We start from the raw sequence: 6083 nt of genomic DNA, 5'->3' as shown, positions 1-6083 counted from the left end.
CAAATCAAGAAATGAGTGACGGAGGTGACAAATCAAGAATGAAGAAATAGTTTACCAAGAATACAAAAATGAAGTAGTGTAACTTGAAACTGAATACTGAGCTAAAAATGATAGATAAAACTGAGACAAAGATAAACTGAAGAAATGACTAAGCTAATAATGAAGACTAAGAAAATGAGCTGAGATAATAAAAGACTTAACACTAAGATAGAGAAAGACAATAATGATAAAACTAAGAGAAAGACTAAAGAGAATGAGCTTTTCTTCACGAGACTGAGAGAATAAAATTGTGAAAATGATTGTAACTGAAAGGGAAGAAAGGAAGAACACAAGCAAGACGCCCCATCAGTTTGTAAGAGTAGTTCTGTAAACACCCATGTTACATAGTCAAAAAAAAATCATGAAACTTATGTTGCAATAAGAATGCAACAAAATATTACTTTCAGATACGCCAAAAACCATGTATATATTAGTAGCTTTGATTTACAGAAAAAACCATGTATATACTACTAGCTTTCATTCACATATTTGCATACCGACAAAAACGCCTGAAAATAACAAAAACGCAAGCACATGCACTTGATCAGAGATAACAAGTGATTTCAGAGGTCCAGCAAATCTGAAATCAACTCGTGGTCAACTCACTTATACAGCAACAGTAGAAGCCAAAACTCACTAGTACTAAATATGCTCTCCTTATGTCTAGTACATCAACTTGACACTGAGATCCCTACGACTAACAGCATCAATAAAGAAGGAACACTGAAACGATTCAGACTATTCAAACCCTATATGAAATTCAGTTGAAAAAACAAAACAATGGGCTGCCTAAACACACATACGAGATGCTTTGCTAGTGGTACTCTGTGAGTATGCGTTCACTACCTTGAATACTTGAAATTACTCCACCATCACAGCTTCGACAACTACATCGGGAGCTCCCCGAGAGATGAGCAACAACTGAATCAAATGAACTAGGAACAAGCATACGTACAGCCAACAAAAATATATAACGGGGGCATCTGTAAGAGAGAATCGATTCAACTAAGAACAGCAAATCCATGTATTCGCGATCACCCTTCCACTAAGAACAACAAAAATAGATCAGATCCATGCACAAATCCTACATGTTTGTGAGCGGAAAATAGGAAGAGGTTCAACGAAGAAGAAACGCACCCATGCCACCGACTACGCAAGCTCCTACCATCTCCTCGAAATAATGGTCGCTCGCTGGAACCTTCGCCATGGAGGACACCAACTTCTCGGCCTCCACGTAGACCCATTCTTCTGTCAAGAACATGGGGAGAAAAGCGAACGGACTCCTCCCGACACCTCGCTCCGGCAGCCTTCCTCAATTCAATCCCCGCCATTGAAGAACCGGGACATGCCCTCCGCCCATGCGAGAGGCCACCACAACCACGACTCCACCCAGCCCCAGCGAGCGGACTCCTCCCGGCACCTCGCTTCGGCAGCCTTCCCCGATTCAACCACCGCCGCGGAAGTACCAGCCGCTCTGCCCGCGCGAGAGGCTACCACCACGGCTCCGCCTTCGTATGGAACCCTCTCTCCCCCTGACATGGGAAAGGGGAAAGGGGAAAGCGAACTAGCTACTAGAAAAAACTAGAAATAAACCGGACCAACTAAAAACCGGGAGAAATAAACCAGAAAACTACCGATATGGGCAGACGTGCGAGCTCACTTCATGATTCGCGCCAGACTTAGGAACGAACGGCAAAGGATCTGACTTGAAGCGAATTGTGATTTCATCTAGCTGAAATTTAGGAAAGGAGTTAATTTAGCTAGATGATAACTCGCGCGTTTTGCTGCGTAATCCATCCTAAAAAAGAAAAAGGAAAGTGTTACAATATAGATGCATCAAGCTCCAGTTCAGTAATTATTCTCACTTGTTCCACTTGAAAAATAAGAGCCTTCTCTTCATAAGTCATAAGCTAACAATGAAAGAAAGTATATGAAAATTATCTACTAGGTCTAAGCCCAGGTTTTTTTTCTCGGTAAGCAAAAATACGAGTGGGTAACAGAAATACCGGCCAAATACTGGACCAAATTTGTCAAACCAGTTTACTATTTCGATTAAAATTTATCAAAAAGTTTAAATTTTATCAAATTATTTAAATTCTGGAAAAATTCGTTCGGTATTATTTGTAGAACAATAGAGAAGGCGAGAGACTGGTGTAATATGTTGGATGTTGTATTGAGCCTTCGGGCGAATATATATAAGTGCAAACTTGGAGGCCAAAAAGGCTATCCTAAGGATAAAGTAGGAAAATATTACAAATCATAAATACCAAATATACATGTACCGAATATATCTCTAACACTCCTCCGCAGTCGTAGTGGTAGTGACATGAACAATAGAAGCGGCGCAGAAGGTCAAACCAGAGAGAAACCGAAGGTAGGAACCAACGGAATGACACTCCCTCTGCAGTCATAGCCGGAGCGCCGTAGACGATGTCGCGTTGCGGATGCTTAGACTGTAGAGGAAGCCGAGGTGCTCATGGGACGTGATAGCCCTTTGTGTCGATTTCGAGGTAGCCGAGAGCGTGGGTGCTGCATCCTTGGTCAAGATAGCCACGCGAGGGGATGCCGTGGTCGGGTGCCGGTGTCAAGGTAACCGCACAGGAAGCCGCATGCACATAGTGTGCCAAGAGAATGACAGAAATGCGTAAAGGAAGTCATCAAAGAGGGGTGTCAATGCCAAAGTCGATGCAGTATAAGCCATCGAGACGAGGTGCTACCCAGTTTTGCCAGAACCAGGTGCACGTGGGGACGAAGTCATACTTCAGTTGTCTAGAACCGAGTACGCAAAGACATAGTCGATGAAAACGAGGCACCGATCCGAGTGTGACGAGGTGGTACCCTCGTCAATGACCATAATTATGGACTTGGTTTTACGAGAACGAGAACGCTCGTGATTTCGTCGACCTATCGGCCAAACTATCGTAGCCGATGAAAAGTGTAAGATTGGAAAAGTCGCCGAATATGTATTGCAAAACTAGGGTGACAGAGGATCTTTACGTATGAGTATATCTGCCCTCTGTTACTCCTCCTATCTCCTTATATAACGGGCTAGGTCTCAGAGTCCACCTCCGGATCGGTTACAAAGTCTATATCGATTACAATGTATACGTCGGTCTACCCGATATGGGCTTCCTTTGGGCTTTGCCTTCCTCGTTCTTCATGGGCTGCATATATTCCTCCTAGATCCACACCAGGTTACATTATGCCGATTACTCAATATGTGATACCCATGTCAGTAGCTCTAGAGACTCAACCCGAGTTGTAAACTCTGGTCGAGTCTCAATTCTTGGACTTCTTCCTTTATACTCGAATCTGCAGTTGACTGGATATTTCAGCCGATATTAATTTTTATATGATTGTAGGGTTCTGATAACAAGTCTGGTGCATCTGATGGATCGGGAATTAGTTAATTGCCGGAGCAAAAACGAGTACCTACTTCAAACTCGCGTCCCCGGACACGAATTCGAGGAACTGGTGTAATTCAGCCCGAACCGTGAAGGACTTATAGAGTGTTACATTCCAGCAGTGTTTTTATGGTGTGCGTGGCGCGCCCGGCGAGATTTTTCATCATGTCGACGATGATACGGAATTTCTAGCAGAGCGCAATCGTTGGCGGTGCTAGGCCTTATATGATGGATCCCGATGGTCTTACCTTCATGCAAAGCATGGCATGTGGATACTCACGACGATGCGGCCCATGAAGTTTTATTTTTATCGGGTGCGTCTGTTTGCTGTTATAATACCCGAAGTTAACGAGTCATTTTTCTTTGAGTGTGATTACACCCGATGGGAGTAAAGGACCAGTTTATGTTCGTAAGTGTTCTTTGCACTAAACATGTACTCAATTATTTATCTTCATTTCCTTCCGTGGTGAATAACTCCTTCTTTTCGTCGGGTGCGCGTTCAGCGCTCCCGATGGGAGCAGCTCCCGAGGCTATGATTGAGTCCTTGCAATCGAGCATAGGGCTCAAGTCTTGTCTTCACAAACTTTAGAAATTCTTCAATTTTATCGGGTATGTGTTCAGCGTTCCCGATGGGAATAACCCCCGAGGCTATGCTTAAGTGCTTGTAATCGAGCCTGGGCTCATGCCCCGCATACAAGAAATAATTGAAACATACATGAAAAAACTTACTTGTTCTCTTGGATTCTGTTCATTCGATCGGGTGCATGTTCAACGCTCTAGCCCCCGAGGCTATACTCGACTACGTGTAATCGAGCATAGGCTTCTTCAAAAATTCCACTTTCCTTTTATACCTAGCTAGTGCGCGTTTCAGCGTTTCCGATGATAGTAAGCTTATCAAATTTACTCCCGAGGATTTATGAATCTACTCGAGCATTGTTCATGTCTTGCTTTGAAGTTTGAACACACCATGACGTCAGTGCTGACGATGGTAGCGTGTTCGAATGCACTCTGCAAAGATGCTTGACATCCCAGATGTGTTGGTGGGTCCGCCTCATGATGACGAGCGGTGGCGTGTGCCACGTCGCTTGATTTGACTCCCACGACCGTGCGAGAAATGAAATGATCGGCACGCGGTGCAGTAACTTCCTCGTTTTCCACGGCTCGTGGATTTACTGCAGTAACTTTTGCTACTTCCGGATACGTGGTGCTCTAGATTTGCTCCATATGAATCGCTGCTTGAAATCAAACGGTGCTCCCTGCTCTTCCTTTGCCATATAAAAGGTGAGAGACGCCCAGGGTCATTCTCCCTGTGTTGTGCATCTCTCACTTATTCTTCTTCCTCGCGTCTCCGCTCTTGCTTCCTCTGCAAAAACTCCTTCTTGCTATTTTTTTGCTCCATCAAGTCATTGCTATCTCGGTAACAAGTATCTTATTCATGCATTCAACCTCTTGTAGGTTGCATCTTGGCATGAAATTCTTTATTTCTAAAATATTGCGATTCTTGAAAAATCTTTTTTAATTAAAACTTCTTAGTGTACATTTGAGTAATTTGAGAAGATGCATATGATGGGAATATATAAAAATCATGTTTATGATTCACCTATCCCAAATATCATTACAAGAAAAGTTCTGATAGACAACGTCCCAAAATCGTCCGCTAAGGGATATTTGTCGTCGCCTATGGACCTAACCCGACGATATGGGTTCTGTTGTCGAAACTGCGTCAGGCAAAGTCCTACGACGATTTTTTCGGTCCATCGCGCTTGGGCGCCCTTCCGCCACGGAAAATCGGACCGTTGCAAAGTGTTTCCGGGAGCCCGTTGACTCGCGACGTCATGCAAGCCGACACGTGGCGGACGCCGTGGTCGCGCGGTTAACGGCGTTAACCGGCTGAAACCCCGTGGTAGATGGTAGGCCCACACGAGGCCTGCCACGTCTTAAGCGGGCCGGCCCATTAAGTTTGCGGGCCGGGCCAGCTGACTTAGTTTGACTGGTCAACTATATAGCTGGGCTGGTCCATCAGTTACGTGGGCCGGGCCTAACCTCTAAGGTTGACTGGTCAAAACTTTAATGGGCCGGCCCACTAAGCATGTGGGCCGGGCCGAATGCACTTGTTTGACCGGTCAACAGGCAAAAGGGCCGGCCCACAAGAGGTGTGGGACCCACTTTCCTGTTATAGGGCCGGCCCATTTAACAAGTGGGGTCCACCTTAAAGCAAGTGGGCCGGCCCAAAAAGTTATTGGGCCGGCCCAATTAGCATGTGGGTCCCACTTTCTGCTATCCGGGCCGGCCCATTTAGTACGTGGGGTCCACATTAGATCAAATGGGCTGGCCCAACAAGCCAGTGGGCCGGGCCAAAAGCATAGGTGGGTCCCACTTTCCTGTTATAGGGCTAGCCCATTTAGTATGTGGGGTCCACCATATAGCAAGTGGGCCGGCCCAACAAGATAGTGGGGCGGGCCAAAAGCACAGGTGGGTCCCACTTTCCTGTTATAGGGCCGGCCCATTTAGTATGTGGGGTCCACCATATAGCAAGTGGGCCGGCCCAACAAGATAGTGGGCCGGGCCAAAAGCACAGGTGGGTCCCACTTTCCTGTTAAAGGGCTAGGCCCATTTAGTATGTGGGGTCCACCATATAGC

This window comes from Lolium rigidum, chromosome 7 (assembly GCF_022539505.1).
Source record: "Lolium rigidum isolate FL_2022 chromosome 7, APGP_CSIRO_Lrig_0.1, whole genome shotgun sequence".
NCBI lineage: Eukaryota > Viridiplantae > Streptophyta > Magnoliopsida > Poales > Poaceae > Lolium > Lolium rigidum.
The sequence above is the reverse complement of the archived record's forward strand: the minus strand, read 5'-3'. Positions refer to the sequence as shown.